This window comes from Dipodomys merriami, unplaced genomic scaffold (assembly GCF_024711535.1).
Source record: "Dipodomys merriami isolate MVZ:Mamm:240054 unplaced genomic scaffold, mDipMer1.0.p SCAF_3, whole genome shotgun sequence".
In the NCBI taxonomy this organism is placed as follows: domain Eukaryota; kingdom Metazoa; phylum Chordata; class Mammalia; order Rodentia; family Heteromyidae; genus Dipodomys; species Dipodomys merriami.
This window is the reverse complement of record NW_027204492.1, coordinates 86,792,459-86,812,131: the sequence shown is the minus strand read 5'-3', so window position 1 is coordinate 86,812,131 and position 19,673 is coordinate 86,792,459. Positions and strand designations below refer to the sequence as shown.

General features: G+C 41.8%; 1 pseudogene; it reads right to left on the bottom strand.

Annotated features, from left to right (window-relative positions):
• Positions 1 to 4,891: 4,891 nt before the first annotated feature.
• Positions 4,892 to 5,408, bottom strand: LOC138839627 (adenosine 5'-monophosphoramidase HINT1 pseudogene; annotated as a pseudogene).
• Positions 5,409 to 19,673: the final 14,265 nt, after the last annotated feature.

Here is a 19,673-nt window from a genome sequence, read left to right as displayed (position 1 = left end):
GATGAAGTTCAGTAATCATCTGAATTGTTTACATGTATAAGATGAGTCTTGCATTTGGAATTAAAGTTATGAAACAATAACTTCCTTATAATAAAATAAAGTTTGATATGTTGGTTTTGAACATAGTATAGAAGGTGTTGTTGAGATACTGGTTTTTTTTATCAATACCAATATTTTGAAAAGTATAATAAAAGCTTTTTGTAGTTGCTTCCACTTTCAGAAAAGAATATTTTTCTTCCATGGTATATTTCCTCTCTTTTAGTAATAAATTTTTTGAAATGTTATACAATATTTTGTATGACTTAATCATAACCACTTGTTTTTTATTGTATTGTTGAAGGACTATCCTGATTTTTTATTTGTATATGTGTATACCTAATACACACTGTTTTTGGACTTCCTGGGTACCAAAATAAGGTCCTTAAAATAGTAAGAAAAAAATGTACCCCTGAGAAACGACCTTCTCACTAGTTTCACTAGTATTTTTAAATTTGGTGTTTGGTTTTGAGTTGTTTTTTAATAGGTTCCCTAGCAGCAGTTGCTGGTCTTGAACTTTGTAGGTATCCAAACTGGACTCACAGTTTACTTCTTCCTGCCTCTGACATTGATGTCAGAGTAGGGTGTTTGCAAAATGTCCTGAACGAAAATTATTTCCCCCTTCCAAAAACTTCCTCCAACCCAAATAAGAAAATTAAGACAATTGATTTTCTTCAGTGAGGTAAGAAAAACTAGATGGACATTGACCTGATCTGCAGTATATAGAATATTGGAATCTGTATACTACAAACTCATGAATACTGGGAAATGTTAAGACTTGGCCTATGGAAATGCAATAAGCCTTATTCAAAGTATAAGTAAAGGCAAAATCCTAGGAATATAACTGGTTCTCTGCCTGCACATGAATTCAACCTGAACAAGACTTCCCTGACACCTCCCCACCCCCCCACCCCCCGCAAACTAAGACAAACCTTTTGATTTTTCTGTGCCATTCAATCAAGGTTTGATTCATCACTCTCATTAGGATTGCAATGGGCCTTAATTGTTAGGGAACACTCTGTTATAGTCTGGGCTATAGAGCACTCTGCCTTGGGGCAATATGGATGAAAGTATGAGCCCTGACTGAGGTATCAGTAGATGGTTGCGGTCCTAACCACACATGAGTTTCTGCTGACACTACTGGATCAGAGAAAACTGAATTGCAACCAAGGGCCTTGGTGTCAGAATTTAGTAGTCTGAACCTTGTTTGTCATAGTTCCTCCAGATCGGATGTGGGAAATGATAGGTTTAATGTGGTAAATCTGTTTATGTGATTCTTCTGTGGAGTGGGTGTGGAGTGAGGCACAGGCTGTAATCCTGTCTGGGTCTGTATTGATCAGAGTAGTTGGTAGACTTTATCTTTGTACTCTGGTTCAGTCTCTCTCTTGAATGATTGCACCAACCAGTAAAGAAGGAATATATTTCCCCTAGCTTCTTTGTGTCACTGGGATTCCTTGCTCAATCTCTGCCAGTGATTCCTAAGGAGAGAGGCCAGGTTCCCCATCACAATTCTCTGGATGGTTGCAGCCAGAAAATGTGTCTGAAATGTACAGACCACATAATTTGTTATGACACTGTGGTATTATTATTCTGTAGGGCACATGTTGTCCAAATATGTTTTCTGCCTGTACTGTAGCTCAATCTTGTTATCTTAAATACCCAGGGAACAAAATCTGGGATTCAGAATTTGAACACAGCCCATGAAGAGATTTGGTTTGATAAGAATCTCAACCAATGGGCTGGGAAGGTGGCTCAGTGGTAGAGCGCTTGCCTTGCATGCATGAGGCCCTGGGTTCGATTCCTCAGCACCACATAAGCAAAAAGAAAAAAGCCGGAAGTGGCGCTGTGGCTCAAGTGGTAGAGCCCTAGCCTTGAGCTGAAGAACTGAGGGACAGTGCCCAGGCCCAGAGTTCAGGCCCCGTGACCGGACCCCCCCAAAAAAATCTCAACCAAAAAAAAATCAGTTGATCGAATTGGATGCGTGAAGAAATGATCAATTCACCTCCAAGAGCAAGAAATTAAGATTAAATGCATTAATCCCTAAACGTGAGTCTCATAATCTCTACATCTACAACTGCATAGACATACAAACACATATAACTCATACAAACACAATGGATGTCAGTGTGGTGGTAAATGCTGTGCTCCATTGGAAGCAACAATTGATGGAAGGAAAAATTCTAAGACCTTATTCAAAATATAACTCAACTTTCCAGGTGCCATTGGCTCACACCTGTAATCCTAGCTATTCATTGGCTAAGATCTGAGGTTGAGGTTCAAAGCCAGCCTGGACAGTAAAGTCTGTGAGACTCCCATCTCCAAATAATCACAGAAAAAGCCAGAAGTGGTGCTATGACTCAAGTGGTAGAGTGCTAGCCTTGGGCAAAAGAATCACAGAGACAGTTCCAAGGACCAGAGTTCAAGCCCTCAAATTATATGTATATCTTAACTTAAAATGAATGATGGTATAGTTCCAGTGGTACAACACTGGCTGAGGAATAGAAATGGAAATATTTATTTCCCACTCCCCTATGAAATACTATATTTCTCCCTGTACTACTGACTATGGGAAGCATAACTGGCAAGGTGAGGTCCCAATGTCACTGTTGTGCACTGTGTATAGCACTAAGCTATACAATACTACATAGGGACAGGCAAGATGGGGTAGGGTTGTGAACATTCAACTGCAGTGTCTACTGATGCCAGCTGGGAGATCTATAAGTCCAAATTACACAGAAGCTCAGTTCTGACACCACTATGGCAGTGGGAATTGCCTCCTAGTATTTTGTCCTGTCACTTGGTCCACAAGTCTGCTCCTCAGGTCTTATCATGATGAGGCCTCCAGGTAGACAGTGGGATGACAATTGCAGTTTGGAAGAAGGTTTGAAGTGCCAGATGTGGCCACCTGCTTCTGATGTGGGTTCCTGAAGTCAGGACTTCTGAGTTCTTCTCTAGGTGTCCACTGATGCCAGTAGTTTATCAGAATACCCCTGCTCTCCTGCCTGGTACAATATTGATTACATCTTGGTTTTGCATGTAAAGTCCACTTGAAAAGGAAAATATTTCCATGCCAGTGGGAGCCACTTGATCTTAGCTAATGCACCCAAAAGGAGCATGGTTCCTGCAGTGGTCTGAATAGACAAAAAGGCAACCAAAGTCTCTAGTGCCTCCTGAATTCCTAAATATGTGGTGGTCATGTGACATTTTGATTCTGTAGGGCCTGTATTGTTCACATGGTATTTCTGATGGCTATGTTGCCCAATCCTGATAGCCTAGCTAATTTGGGAGCAAGTGTCAATGTGGCTGAATCTTGCTTTTACCTATGCACAGGTAAAATGTTGGCATGGCCTCTGACTCCCCCACCCCAAATTGTCTGTGAGTACTGGTGCCATGGCTCAAGGAGTAGAATGACCTCCAAAACAAGAAATCTAATCTAGAGGGAGGCTAATCCCTGAATCTAAGTTCCCAAGACAAACCCAAATATACCAAGCATCTCTGTTTGGTCGTTCTCTTCTTGCTAAACTCAAAGTTCCAGATGGTGAAGTGAGAATTGTGAGACCTCACTATGTGTGTGTGTGTGTGTGTGTGTGTGTGTGTGTGTGTGTGTGTGTGTGTGTGTGTGTGTATACTTCTAAAATTCAACACAAATGACTGGAGTGCAGGTATAGGTTCTCTTTATGAGGACAAATCTAAACAATACTCTCTCTCTCTCTCTCTCTCTCTCTCTCTCTCACACACACACACACACACATACACACACACACACACACACACACACACACACACACACACACACACACACACACCACAATAGAAAATACACTAAGTTCTCCCTGCATTCATGTCTGGGTTTTGTTCCTTACTATAACTGAGAACATGAAGGGCAGGGATTACTGCTGGTCAAGTACTTGAATCTTCAGGCATCTGAATACTTTGAAAGGGCAGGACCATCTTTTGTGGTTCAAACCACCACCTATAAAGTCTACAGATGCCTGGTTTTAGCACTACATTTCTTGGCCACACCCAAGCTCTGAGTTGGCAGCAGGAAATAGCCTCCTAGCTGTCTGCCAAAGTCAGGACCCAGAGATGCAGTCTTCCATGTGTTAGTGGTGCCACCAGGTGGAAAGGAAAGGGAAGACCAGTGCATGTTTGGGAGCAGGTGGAAGTTCCAGCTGTGGCTATAGGCTGCTTCTACTATGGAATCTAGAGTCAAGCAATCTGGATTCTTCTCTCATTATCTAAGAGTGCCAGCAGTTGTGCAAAATCCCTCTCCTCCTGCTGCCTGATGCATTTGGGTTGCCACTGTCCTTGAGGCCATGCCACTAGCCAGTGAGGGAGGAAAATATGAATCCAGGCCACTAGGTGCCATGGGAACTCTCTACTGAATCTCAGCTTATATGGCCTGAGAGGCAGAATTCAGTTCCTCCACCCACCTGCAGCCACCAAATAGGGACAGAAGACTGTAGATAAAATTAATTTGTGGTGACAGTGGCATTGTATTTTAGTATGGCCTATGTTGCTAAAGTGATTATTCTGGTGACTGTGATGCTCATTCCTTTTATCCTAGCTAATCCTAGATATAGGTGTCTGTATAATTTCTCTGCCTCCTCCTATCTGTGATTGATCCCTCACTATGCATGGTTGGATGAGTAGCAAGAGTTGGTGCTGGAGAGTGTGCATCAATCTGGGCATATAGATTGTCCACAAGGTCACAATGATGCGTGTGTACATGGGGTGTGAGCCTGGCTGGCATTGTGTGCAGGTGCTGGCAGGGGCAGTAGAGGTCCTAAGGGTCTGCATAGGGGCCACTGGCATTCCCAGTTCTTTTTTTTCACCATGCAATGAAGTCTTTTATTAGGCATAGGTTTTTAAATGTCTTTAGTAGTTCCATACATAGGAAAAAATACCTGCCATTTAAAACATATTAGAACTTGCAAGACTCATCTCTGCCTAGAGAAGGAAAGTTACCCTGGAGCATGCTTAACCAGGAGGCCAGTGCATCTGACGACCCCCAAGAACATGGAGATGAACATGGTAGACAGACTGGCCGCCATGTATACCTTCATTCACCACCATGTGATAGCCCTTCTTTAGGCCCAGATCAGCAGCACATTTCTTGCCGACAATCATCAAATGTCCAAGAAGACTTTCATCATCATCTTCAGCTACAGAAATCTGGGATATATGTTTCTTGGGGATCACCAGAAAATGAGTTGGTGCTTGAGGGGAAATGTCATGGGAAGCAAGACACCGGTCGTCCTTGAAAATGATTTTGGTGGGGATTTCCTTGCGGATGATCTTCCCGAAGATCGTGTCACCACCAGGCCGGGCGACCTGAGCCTTGGCCATCTCATCAGCCATCTCGGCCTCCCTCCCGCACGGCGGCCAGGGGGAAGTGGAGAGCCGAGAGGATCCCCTGGCAGTGGAGGCAGCGGCAGCTGGCATTCCCATTTCTAAGGAAATTTCCCCATGGCTGTTTTCTGCATAGCGGCACTAGAGGTCTGATCTTCAGCGGGTCCTTTGAAGACACCAGCAGGGAATGACAAGCACTTCTTTGGGAGTGGGGTTAAAGTGGTGATGGTGACTCCCTTCTCATGCTGAAGGGTAGGCCATTGGTGTTCCTGTTGTAAGGTGTCTCAGTCACATGAGGACATTTTAAGAGATCGAATCAGTAGACTATTAAAAGGCCAGTGTCTGCAGGCAGACTTCTGTCTCAAAGACCTGCAGGCTGCAGAGAGCATGCACCAAGGTTTTAAGGACAGACACCACATGTTTGGGTGGTGAAAGAGCTTCAGCATAAATAAAGGCACCAAGAGAGGCACCGAGAGCAGGGCTTACCTGAGGCTAAATAAGACACTGCATTTGTATATTGTTTCTGGGTCTAAACAACATGCTGGGGCCTCGCTGGTTTTCAAGGCAGTTTTTAGGCGGTGGCTCCTGGGTAATTTACCAGGGTGACAACTATTGTTAACCAGATTTCTTTCCAATAAGGCTAGGATTTTCTGGGAGGAGCCTGTAACCATCTCTCACAAGTGTGGTCTCCATACTTGCACATTTGTTATCACTGTTTCCCATGCCAGTTCCTTTCATCAATCCTGCCTTCATTTTCCAAAAATGACCTTGGTCCCTTGTTCTTTTCTGTTGTTGCTATTCTTTTCTTTATTGTGAAAATACCATACAGAGGGGTTACAATTACATGGGCGAGGTAATGAGTACATTTCTTATCAAGCATTGTTGCCTCCTCCTTTGTTTCCCCTTCCCATCCCTTCCCATTTCCCTCCCCCTTGCACCCCTCCCAGTGAAAACAGGGGTTATACCAGGGGGGAGGGACATACAAATCAACAAAGAAATCATCTTATAAATATGTTAGAAACAATTGCAAGAAAGAAAAAAATTTGAATCCTTATTTTCGGATTCATTTCACCTAACATCAACTTATTGGTCCCTTGTTCTTAAGGGGGAGGGGGTTGATGGACAAAGATCTATCTTTTCTAACTTCTTCAAGCTGACTCATGGATGCTGACCCTGCCTAGCCAGGAGCCTAAAACCTTATCCTATTTTACCAAGAGTTGCCAGGATCAGATGTTGTTATGAGCAATATTTACTCCAAACTGGAAAGTACATACAACCTTTAACTTTTAACAACTGCATAGAATTTTTTTCTGGGCTAAAATAGTGTCAGTTGCTTAGCACTCTAGTCTGCAAAAGCATTTTCCTTGCTGCCTGGAGAACCTGAGTTTTGCTGACATTCACAATGCCTAAGTTAACTGTGCAGGCTTTTAGAGAGTTCTCAATAGGGACATGATTTCAGGTCCACAAACTTCTTTTCCTGAACATGTGGCCATAGTGTTAGCCAAAAGTCCCTGCTAGTTAGGGCTTTGAGCAGATACAGGGGGGTGGAATTTTACATTATCTTCCCTTTGACAACCCTAGCTTTTTACTACCCACTAAAACAGATTAATGACAAGCACAGTTACAAAGCAGACCCACATGGGCACTAGATAGGCATGGTTATAAACTATTTTCCTATGACCTCTGGGCTCTGATTAATTTTGAAGGGCCAAGCACAAGTAACTCCAGGATCTAACACTATCTCTCTCATCTGATCAGTGTTTTTCAACTGCCTCCAGATGCTTCATTGCTTCATCCCAGGAGTGTTTTTTTTTGTTTTGTTTTTCTGGAATAATGTCCCATTGGCCTTTTCCTTGGTCAGTCACTGGACTTGAGCATTATCCCTGAGCTCTCTCGCTCAATGCCAGTATCACAGCACAACTCCACTTCCAACATTCCACTGGTTAATCAGAGATGAGAATCTCACAAAGATCTTTCTGCCTGGGCTGGCTTGGAACTATAGTTTTAAAACATATGAGTCTTTACCAAAAGCTCCTTTACTCCAATTGAAGCAACAAGGAGATGACATAGAAATAGGCTTAAGCATGATTTACCTGTAACTTATTAAGAGCCAAAGTTGCAGCAGATAAACTTTTCAGAGTCATCTGTCCTTCTGTGGGCCCACCTGTGATTGCTACAGAAGACCTATGAAGGCAAACTTGCACCTCTGCCCTTACCAGTCCTGGAGCATGGGCAGAATTTGCAGGTTTGGGAGGGGACTTGAAAAGGGGATCCCCGACATGGAATGGAACAAAAACATCAACCAGATTTCATGAATTACATCCCATCCAGCAGTTAGGAGGCCAAATGTCTAAAAGACAAGTTTGTGGTCTTTAAATATCTGTTAACAATGGCTTTTTTGGGAGAAAGTACCAGGAATGTACTCTCTATTCAACAAGCCTTGCTCCCTCCCTCCTTCCTCCTCCTTCCTGTCTTTCTTCTCTCCACCTTCCTTCTCCAAGATGTTTCCAGACTAGTGTTAAGGAAAGGAACCCAAAATCTATGCTTTGCACATGGGTGCCTTCAACATGCAATGGGAGATACACAGAAGAGAGGAATTAAAAACTTTTCAACTCAGGACCATGATCAAAGACTGATGTAGTCATGGAAGGATGTGTGGGACACAAAATACAGGATGGATAGTAGAGACATTGAGACTTTCTCCTACTACATTACCACAGAAAAAATTAGGAGCATGACTTAAAAATCACCCTTACAAAGTGTGTGGTACCCAACTTCTGTAAACTAATGATTTAGGGGTCTGAAATCTGAGTGTTGTGGTTTGAAGTTAGCCTGAGCAGGAATGTTCCTGAGACTCTTCTCTTCACTTAACCATGAAACAAGCAGGAAATGGAACAAGGGTTGAAATGGTAGAGCAGTAGTCTTGAGAAAAAAAAATAAGAAACAGAAAGAGGGACAGAGACACTGAGAGAGAGAGAGAGAGAGAGAGAGAGAGAGAGAGAGAGAGAGAGAGAGAGAGAGAGAGAGAGAGAGAGAAAGAAAGAAAGAAAGAAAGAAAGAAAGAAAGAAAGAAAGAAAGAAAGAAAGAAAGAAAGAAAGAAAGAAAGAAAGAGGAAGAAAATTCATACTTATTTCTAACATCCTCACCCCTTCCCAACTTTCTTCCATGAGTCTGGACTTGTGGTTATAGATGACTGAATATGTCATTTACTGAATAGTCTCCTTGCTCTCTCTCAAAAGAATATGTGGTAGGTTTTGTACAGCTTGTTTGAAACAAATAATACTGATTTCATAACTTAGTGACTATAAAGAATGTTTATTAAATATTTGATATGAGATTTTCTTGTTTAAAATAATGAAAAATAATATGTGGGGTAAGGGTTGGTAGCTGAGGCCTATAATCCTAGCATGAACCAAGTCAGGGAGGGTGTTTTGAAGAACCTGGGTAATTCAAAGTGCAAATGACACAGGGAACAAATACACATCTATCAACCAGGCACCAGTGGCTAAGATCTGTAATCCTAGCTACTCAGGAAGCTGAGACCTGGAGAACAGTGATTTAAAGGCATCAAGGAGCAGAAAATGAAGAATAGTTCCATCTATAATTAACCTTCAAAAAGAAACTTCTGAAGGTATGACTCTAGTGTTAGACCTCCAATCATGAGTGATAAAGCCAACCAAGTGTGAATTCAAATGCAGCTACCATTTCCTAGAATACAAAACAGAAAAAAACACCTAAGGACCTTCTGAAATATAGGTGGCATGAACACAGATAGCATTCTTCTGAGAGGAAAAGAGGAATGCACATGAGCAGTCATGAACATTGTGCCAGCTGACCTGCTATGATCTGCTATTTCCTGTCCCTTAACCAAGGTAGATATCCTCAGCTCCCTTGGTCAGCAAGGAAACTTGTTCCTCCCTGGAGCTCAGGGCCAGACAATGGTATTGGGCTGGAATCAAATCGTGTCAGGTGTCTCTGAGGAGAGGAAACTGATCCTCTTCTTTTTCTGAATTCAGTTCCAAATTGTATTTGGAAAACATTTTCTAGTCTTTTTTCCTACCCTACTGAGACTCCTTTCTCTTTTCTCTTTTGCTTTCCCATGGCCTTTTCTGTTTTGTTATCATTCATTTAAAATTCAAATCTACTTACTAATTTCATAATTCAACAATCTATAAAACATAGAAATTTCCATTCCCATCACTTTTTTCCCTACTTGATTTTGGAATATTTCATTTTTACCATTTCATATCTAAGCCCAAGTTACTTCCTACAGGTGCACACATTTCTAATTCAACCTCTCAATGATTATTATGCACAATTACTCACATATATACTTATTCTCTAACCTTTTGTGAAGTTGGCACATTGTTCCACTCTCATTTTTGTGAGTGATGGGACTGGTGCTTGAACTCAGAGCCTAGAGATCACATATGCCTTTCTTACTCAAGGTTGCTTCTTTATATGTTGAATGACACCTCAACTTACAGCTTCTTTCTGGTTGACTGAACATAAGAGTCTCTCCACCTTTGCTCCCCAGGCTGCCTACTGTCTTCCAAACTCAGATGTCAGCCTCTTTTTTAGGATTACTGTTATGACCCACAGATTCAACCTCACTCATGCTGTAGAAACCTAACTGCACCATTTCGCTTCAGTATGACTAGGATGATTTGGGGATTTTGCTTTGAATCTCACACTTATTTTAGTGATATTGTTCCCATGTTTGATCTGTTACTTCACAGAACGCTTTGTGTATCCAGTATCTATAGCCTTTGTAACTTCCTAATTTAGAGATATATTTCCAAGAATAGTTGGCACCTTGCTCCCTCTGTAATGGTGTTGAAGAGTGAAGACATTAGGGTACCCCATGTCTCACATACTTACAGGCTCTGAGAATGCTGGTCTATAGAGGACATGTAGCTGAGGAGTTCTCTTCTCTTCTCCACAGCTCCTTGTCCAAAGGGAACATTCAACTGGATTGGAAAGATTCCACAGCTGCAGGTTGAAACCACAGTCATGGAAGGAAGAACTTTTAGAGGAATAAATGATGACTGTCTCCATCTTCTGTCTCGAAATGCCTGTTGCTCAAATGCCTGTTCCCTTTGTAGTCATTAAGCCTAGAAGCAGAAGCATCCAGGCTTCAGGATAAACATTCTTTTTACAAAGCAACAAAAAATCATATGGTACCTTATAAATACACTAGACGCAATAACAAGAAAGAAAAAAACACTTATGTCCTTATCTTGGGGTTCATTTCACTTAACATCATCTTTTCTGACCATTTCTGCTTGCCTCAGACATATACTAGTTATTGCAAATAAGGGAAACCATGGGACCTATGTTTTTTGGGGCCTGGCTTACTTCACTTAATATAATTTTTTCCAAGTCTTTCCATTTCCTAACAAATGGTTGCTGTGTATGTCCCTCCCTCATGGTATAACCCCTGTTTTCACTGTATTTGATGTTGGTATAATTTGGGGAAGGGAAGGGAAAAAACAAATTCTTTAAATAGGGATACAGGTGGACCCACTGAAACAATGACATATATGTACAAGACGCTATGTCAAAAAATGAACTTTACAATTTAGGCAGGGTGGGGGTGGGGGGGGGAATGTAGTTGTGGAGATGGGAGGGAAGGGATTGTAGGGGACAAACAAAGGAGGAGACAACAATGCTTGATAAGAAATGTACTCATTAACTTGCTCATGTAACTGTAACCCCTCCTCTGTACAGTATTCTCACAATAAAAAACTTATTAAAAATTTTTTTGCAATGAACAGTCCTAGGCTAGAGAATCACACCAAGTGTGCCATCTCAGTACAGAGAGTTTGGCCAGAGTGGGAAAATCCAAGCAAGGGGACAGATCTGAGCACTTGCCAGTAGCCCCTGCTGCGGAGGCAGAGGAGGCGGCCATGAGCGGCAGCCATATTCGACATACCTACAGAGAGAGTCTGGGACAAAGGTGCCACGTGGCAAGTGAGCGGATTCTACTCAACACCAGCAAGAACTGACAAGGAGCAGAAATCTTCATCCTGCAGACTGCAGACCAGAGACAGACCAGGAACCAAGACTCTGGCACGAGTAGAACCCTGACTTCCTCATTCCTTCTCAGGGAGCAGAGGAGGGAAGGCCCCCCTCCCCCAATACTGGAAATCTCCATCTTTGATACTGGCAAAGGCCTGGCTGAGCAGCCCTTCCCTACAGCAGCCTAGACAAACAATTGAAACTCAGTAAACATAAACCCTGGGAATGGCTCCAAGCTGAGCTCTGTATCTCAGGAGCTAGGCCCTTCAGGGAAAAGCTGTTTGCTGAAAGGCCTCAACCCTACCCAGAACCTAGCCTCATCACAGCATCTCCAAACTAGAGGAAACAGTCATCTCCCTCTTTTGTGATATTCAAAGCAGATCTCCCTCCCACTGAACTAGCCTGGGAGGAGGATCACAAAATCCTGAGTAATGAAGAGCATTTTTCTGCCTGCCCAAACTGACTTAAGAAACCAATCAAGCCACAGGAAAACCAAACACCACAAGTGGACCAGAGACTCCACCAAGAGACTAGTTATGTACACAGGGGAGATACAGGATCTTCCCATCCACCCCCCCCCCAAAAATCAAAGAACTCTTTTTTGTACATTTTTTTAATTTTAATTTTTTAAAAAAATTGTATACATATACATACGTATACACATACATATACATATATATGAATATATGTATAATCAACAGTGTATATTGAATTAATGATGTGAAACAGTAACTTACTTATAATAAAGTTTGATAAGTTAGTTTTGAACATAGTATTGAGGAGTTGTTGAGATACATCTTTTTCATCAATACCGCCGGCTATTTTATTAAATAAAATAAGGGCTTTTGTAGTTCTTTCTTCTTTCAGAAAAGAATATTTGCTTCCATGGTTTATTTCCTCTTTTAATAACAAGTTTCTATAAATGTTATGCAATATTTTGTTCATTACTTAATCAGAACAGCATCTCTTTTTTCTTTTTGCTTATGTGGTGCTGAGGAATCAAACCCAGGGCCTCAGGCATGCAAGGCAAGCGCTCTACCACTGAGCCACCTTCCCAGCCCTTCAGAACAGCATCTCTTTAAGTGAAGTGTTGATGGTGAATCGCAGTTTTTAATTTGTATGTCTATATACATAAAACACAGTGTCAGTTTTCTATTTTAGAGATTTTGCTTATTTAGAGGTGCTGGGTACCACACTCAGGTCCTTGAAAATCCTAGGCAAAGGATTTATCACTGAGTGACATTCCCTGTCCCTTGTTTTGTTTTTTCAACTTTGGTTTTGTTTTTGGTGTATATTTTAGAAATAGGTTCACTAGCAGCACTAGCTGGTCTTGAGCTTGCTAGATAGCCAATTCTTGTTTAGTCAGGACACAGTTCGTCCAGATAGTAATGTGGGATATGATAAGTACTTGTTTGGGAGAAGTTTTAAAGTGCTAAATCTGTCTTTGTGATTATGCTGTGGAGTGTGATGAGGGTGATTTTGTCTGGGTATGTATTGAGAGGGTTGGTTGAGTACACCTCTATAGTTGGTTCAGCCTCCCTGCTGGATCATGCCACCGAACAGTGAAGAAGGGAAATATTTCTCCTGGCTGCTTTGTATCACTAGGAGTTGTTTCTTCTAAGTTGCATGAAAGTGCAGATTTCTAAATCCTATGCAGTATCAGGAACGTATGTAGCAAGAGAGAATGGCGGTGGAGGTGGTGATGTTAGAGAAGTTGGTGGTGAGACTCTGTCTCCTGCATTGTCTTCTGATGCCTTCTGGGGGCACTAGAAGTCCTAACCAATCAGGAGATCTACCCTGGCAGTAATCTCCAGTGGATGAAATTGCTGCCTAGATGTCTGAAGCCTGGCAGGGTATAGTGTCCAATTCTTAGATCAGTTTGTTTAATGGTGCCACCAGGGAAAGAAAGGAATGATAAGTGGAAGTTGGAGAACAGGTTGAAAGTGCTAACTGTGGCTTCCTTGGTCTGCTGTGGTGTCCTGGGTTCAGGGAAACAGTATTGCTTTCCAAGTTTCTAATGATGTTAGCAGTTGGGCAGAATACATTTTGTGCTTCAGGCTGGTGCACTTGGGTCTTCAGGTTGCTAGAGTATGAGGCTTCCAGGAAGGGAGAGAAAAATATCTGGCCCCATTTCTTTTCATACCACTGGGTGGGTTTTTTTTTCCATTTCTTTTTTTTTTTTTCGCTGAATCTCAGGTAGTGAACTCTGAGATGATTAAATAAGTTCCATCACCAGACTTCAGTCTCTGTAAGAAGATTGAAGATTCTAGCCTGTCTTGGTCTGTGGGGGCCAGGTGGCAATATGTAAAGATCTAGTCCTATTGAGTAGGCAGTGAAAGTAGGGTATTTATTGTAATAATTGTGTTTCTAGTGGCTGTAGTGACTGATTTGTTTTCCTAGCTATTTGGGGAGCAAAGTTACCATGGCTGATAATTGCTTGAGGGCAGTCCAGGCAATGGACTAGAAGCCCAAGGTTGCCTAGGGAAAATGCTGAGTCCTTATTCAAAGTGTAGTGCAACTAAAAGGATTAGGAGTATAGGTACAGTGCTTCGGTGTTTACTCAGTACTAACCCTAATTTTCCCATCCTTCTGTCTGTGTTTGGTTCCTTATTCTAATTGAGAAGGTGAGAAGCAAGAGTTGCTGTTGGCATGTAGTGTGCAAATGTGGACTTCTAAATTCATCCTAGGGGGAGGGAGATAGGGTTTGTATGGGGGATGGTGAATTCATGACTGCATTTTCCATAAAGCACCACTGGGAGTACCAGAGGTCTTATCCTGGTATGAGCTATCTTCTGGTACCATTGAGGCTGAGGGAACTGCCTCCTATCCATTTGCCATCCCCTCCCCTGATTATGAAGATCTGATAATCAGTTTTTCTGGTGGTGATGCAGACAAGTTGGTATGTGAGGGATGGCAAGTGCATCTTTAGGAGCAGGAGGTTTAAAGTGCCAACTGTGGCTTCCTGCTTCTGTTATGGGGTCTGGGTGTCAAGCAGTCTGGGTTGCTGCTGTGCTATCTAATGAATTGAGCAGTTCTGTATTATATATCTCCCTTTGTACATGGTCTAATTGGGGTTCAGGCTGGCTCTTGGCTGATATGAGAGCCAGTGCATTTAAATATTATCACAGGCTGCTTGGTGCCATGGAGTCTCTCATCTGATTTAGGATCATGCCTCCTGAGAAGATGAGCACAATTCTACCACCTGGATACAGCCTTCAAACAGGATGGAAGTTTATTTTTTTAATGTAGTTTTTTTTGTCGGTTATGGGGCCTGAACTCTGGACCTGTCCTTCAGCTCTTCCGCTCAAGGCTAGCACTTACCACTTGAGCCACTTCCAGCATTTTCTGCTTATGTGGTGCTGAGGAATCAAACCCAGGGCCTCATGCATGCAAGGCAAGTATTCTATTGAGCCCTGTGCCCTAATGTACTAACTTTTAATATATGTGCATAATAATGAAATATTCAATAGAGGAAGTGATTCCTATAAAGAAAAATATAAATAATCAAGTTGTAAAAATGAATTCAAATATTCCTCTCTCATTTTCTGTTTCTGTTTCTTTTCTTTTTCTGTTTTCTGTTTCTGTTTCTTTTCTGTTTCTTTTGAGCCCTGATGCTTTTTGAGCCCTGAATTTCTTTTGCTCAAGGCTAGCTTTTTCTGAGTATTTGTTGGTGGTAAAAGTGTCACAGCCTTTCCTGCCCAGGCTAGCTTCAAACAGTGATCCTTAGATCTCACTCTCCTGAGAAGTTAGGATTATAGGCATTAGACCCCAGGGTCCGTCCACCTTCTGATTTTTATTTTGAAACAAGGTCTTCTTATTCAGCCCAAGGGGCTTTGACCTCCCCATACTTTGTCCTCTGCCTTCATGTTGTTATGATTAACAGGTGTATACCAACACATTCATTATATTTTTTAATATTTGTCAGGTGACATTATGGTTTTATGCTTCTGTAATGCATGTAAGCTTTTAAACTATTTTCCCCTGCTTGGCTTACTCCTCCTATCATGGCTACACTTGAGGTAAAGATCCTGAGGAGTGTGGTTTGAGATCATCTGAAGAACTTAATTTTTAAATCTTATCTCAATATACAGTAGTACAAAGTATAGTTGCCTATACAAGCAGTATCTCTATGCTAATCTGGGAAAATTAAAATAAAATTGGAAAGTACAGATACAGAAAATACTATTGGACATCTGACTTCAGTGGTGGAGTGCATGCCTCTGAATTCCTTTTTTTTTTTGTCAAAATTAAAAGGCATCAAGAAGCAACAGTATTTTCTCTCTTTAAGTCTTTAGCCCACTTATTAATGGGGCAGTTGTTTCTTTGAGGATTTGTTTGGGGGGTTAATTTTTTGAGTTCTAAGTATATTTTAGATATGAGGACCTTGTATGTTGTATGGCTAGTGAAAATCTTCTCCCAGGGTATTTTTTAAATATAGTCAATATAGCTGCAACACCCATATCAGTAACTCACAGGGAGAGCATGGAAAAGCACTAACATCCTCAAGCACTTTGTTTGCAAAGGGACACTTGGGTTGCTAATTGTCCCTTGGCTTTATTATAGGCTCTCCAACACTAAAGGACCTCAATCAGGAGCGCACTTGGAGTTTATGTACACCCACAAGCCTTTCCCTACCTTTCAAGTTCGCCAGGAGCAAGCAGACAAGGCTGAGTTTGGACAGCACTGAGGCTGAGGCTTCTCCACCTGGTGGTGCCTGGCACCTAGCTGGACTTGCAGCTCCTCGGGAAGCCCCGCCCCACCCTACCCCACCCTGCAGGAGGAGCAGGAGAACACACCAGAAGCACAGAGCCCAGCTGTGAACTGGACCCAGTGGGTGGAGCCTGGACAGGAGGCACTGGGGCCTCAACTCAATCCTGCAGAAGAGCACAAGGTTGACAGGAGGGCAGGAGGTGAGCAGGCAGTGAGCAGACACCTTGTGAGCAGCAGGCAGGCGTGCAGGCAGTTTTCAGGTGGCGGGTGTGCAGCTGGCTAAGTGTGCAGCTGCACACATGTGGACAGCGGACCTGCAGTCAGGTGTCAAGCAGCAGGAGTGCAGGCAGTGAAGCAGTGTGTGTGTGTGTGTGTGTGTGTGTGTGTGATAGAGTGGAGTTTATGTGTAGTAGAGGCTATGTGTTTGTGTGTATAGGTATGGTGGAAGGAAGTTTTGTGCATCTGTGGTGGAGGAGTGTGTTGGATGGGAATGTGTGTGAGTGTGCGTGTTTGTGTGGTGTTAGGTATTTGTGTGTGCTTGTAGGTTTGATGCAGAGGGGAGAATGTGTGTATGTGTGATGAAAGGGAATGTGTACATCTGCGTGTGGTAGGAGGGAGTGTATCTATGCACATATATGTGTGTTGTGGAGTGTGTGTGTATATGTGATGGAGGGATGGAGGGGAGTGTGTGTGTGTGTGTGTGTGTGTGTGTGTGTGTGTTTGTGTATGTGTGTGGTGGAAGGGAATATGGAGATCAAGAAAGGAGAGGAAAAAGCCAGAGTGTAGGAGGGCACAGAGACCAGTGCTACCTGTGCTTTTACTTGAGCTCCTGCTGTTACTGTTGCTCCTGATCCAGGGTTGGCTGCTGCTCCTGCTGCTCCTACTGCCACCTCTCAAATCCTGCCCTCCACTGACAGGTTGAGGGCCATGCTGGGCAGGCAATGATAGAGGTCAGGAGAGAATGAGGATTGTGTGTGTGTGTGTGTGTGTCTGTGTCTGTGTCTGTGTGTCTGTGTGTGTTTGGTCCAGTGGCATCTCGATGGATCTAAGTGGTACATAGAGGCTTGGAGGAATATTGGGTTCCAGAACAAGGATGGCTCGTCTAGATAGTGGGCATTGTGGGGATTGGTTTTCACTCCTGAGTGGATCCACAATAAAGGTTGCTTGGGAGCTCAAGTGGAGCTCCTCAAATCTGCGCAATTCATTTCCCCAAGTCAGGCATCACAGAGGGTGAGCATGGTATGCGTTTGGTTAGGGATCCATCAAAGGGCCAGGAATCTGGGTGACTACTGGCAGACAAATCTGAAAGAAACTTACCTACTGTTAACTAGCAAAAAGCTGGAAGTGGAGGTTTGCCTCAGGTGGTAGAGTCTCAGCTTCAAGCAAAAAAGCCAAGTGAGATCACAGGCCCTGAGTACAGGCACACACAAAAAAATCCCACTACCTTACATAATTAATATACCCTAATGAAATAAAGCTGAATTTGCAATATGAATGGAGAAATCATATTGGCATGGATTCTATAGAAAATCTAGAGATTCTTATTCAAGGACATGTGCACACATTACATAAATCCACATACATAATAATATCTATGGATAAAAAAGAACATGAATATAAGGGACAACCTAGGAGAAGGTAATGTGAGTAAGGGGCAAAGATACAGGATGAGTAATTTTGAAAAATAATGCAAATACATATGGAAACAGAATAAACAAGCTTAATGAAAGTTGTTATCACTAGCTGCTAGGTGCAGAGAAAAAAAAAACTAATGAGTAATATATCCTATAGAATAAATAGAATAAATGATGTACTTGAATTTCATTTCATAATACGCTTGTGATTTTCTTTGCTATTAGAGATGTGGGCTTTGGCATTTTCAGGTTCCAGAAGTTAATTTTTGTTTATTTTCTATTTAAAATAATTGCTTGAATAGAAAAGGATACAGCAAACAACTAGTATATGTCTGAGACAAATAGAAACTGTCAGACAAGTTGATGTTAGGCAAAATGAACCCCAAGATAAGGATTCAAATGTTTTTTTTTTCTTTCTTGTGATTGCTTCCAACATATTTATAAGATGATTACTTTGTTACTTTGTATGTACCTCCCCCAGTGTATAAGCCCTGCTTTCACTGTATTTGATGTTGATATAATTTGTGGAGGGGAAGGGAAAAACAAACTGCTTAAATATGGTTACAGGTGGACCCATCACAACAATGAGATGTACGAGACTTTATGTCGAAAAAAAACTTTATGACTCTGGTGGGGTGGGTGGTGGGATAGAGGGGGTCGTAGGGGTTAGGGGGGTGGGGGTGGAGAGGGGAAGGTAAGGTATGGGGAAACAAAGGAGGAGGCAACAATGCTTGACAAGAAATGTACTCATTATCTTGCCCATGTAATTGTAACCCCTCTGTATGGTATTTTCACAATAATAAAAAAAAAAGAAAAGGATACAGCATGTGTAGATGTAGACAGCTTCTACAACTTCACAGATATTCAGATGGAGTGTGAAACAGTGGTACCAAGAACTTTGTATTCAGGTTTTCAATTTTTATATGCTGAGTTTAACACTAGGTTTCTGTGCACTTTTTTATGAATGCTAAAGTTATTAAAGGGTAGTTAAAATAACTAGTTGAATACTGAATCATTGAAAACACAGTACATTTAAATTCACTAGTTTCAATCAGTTTTAAAGCTACTGAATTCTCTTCCAGTAAGCTCTTCTTAGAAAAGCCAAGTGACTTCCACTTCATGACTTTAATCCTAATTAAATGTTCTTTCAAATATAACAATTTCAACTATTCAGCTTTCCTCAGTGCTCCATGATAGTTGTTTAAGAATACATCTCATTGTTTATGTATCACTTAGATGGATAACTGGCTTCTTAATGAAGTAGAATGAAAAGCTAGGCACAGTTTTCAAGATACCTGATCATTGCTTCCTACTTGCTTTATTATATGGCTAATGATATTTTAGACACAGAATTGACATAATGCTTTGTACATCTAATTTTTGAGGGCTTTAATGGAGACTCAACTCAGGATCTCACACTTGCTAAGCAGATTCTCTATCAATTAAGCCATACCTCACCCCATTAATTTAATTTTTTAGGCAGTTGAAAGCTGGGTGTGATGGTATCTGCCTGTTATTCTAGCTGCTTTTGAGACACAGGCAGTTGTGCACTTGGGCCCAGAAGTCCATGCCAATCTGAACAACATAGCAAGACCACATCTCAAAAGAAATAAGAAATAGGCATTTGATAAGGAATTTTGCAAATACCCCTACTGAGGTAGCTATGTTAAGAAAACTTCAGAAGGCTTATTGCTATTTGAATAAATTCCACATTATTTCTGTTTGTTTTGGTGGTACTGGAATTTGAACACTGGGACTCATAATTACCATGTTTATGTTCTCAATGTGAGCCAGGCTATAGTCTTATGTTTAGCTGGTTATTTTGGGGATATAAGACACTCTTTTTAAGATAGTTTTCATGTCTTGCCTGGGTGTGCACTTGGATATGATGCTCCCATGTTACTCTTGCCAATATAGCT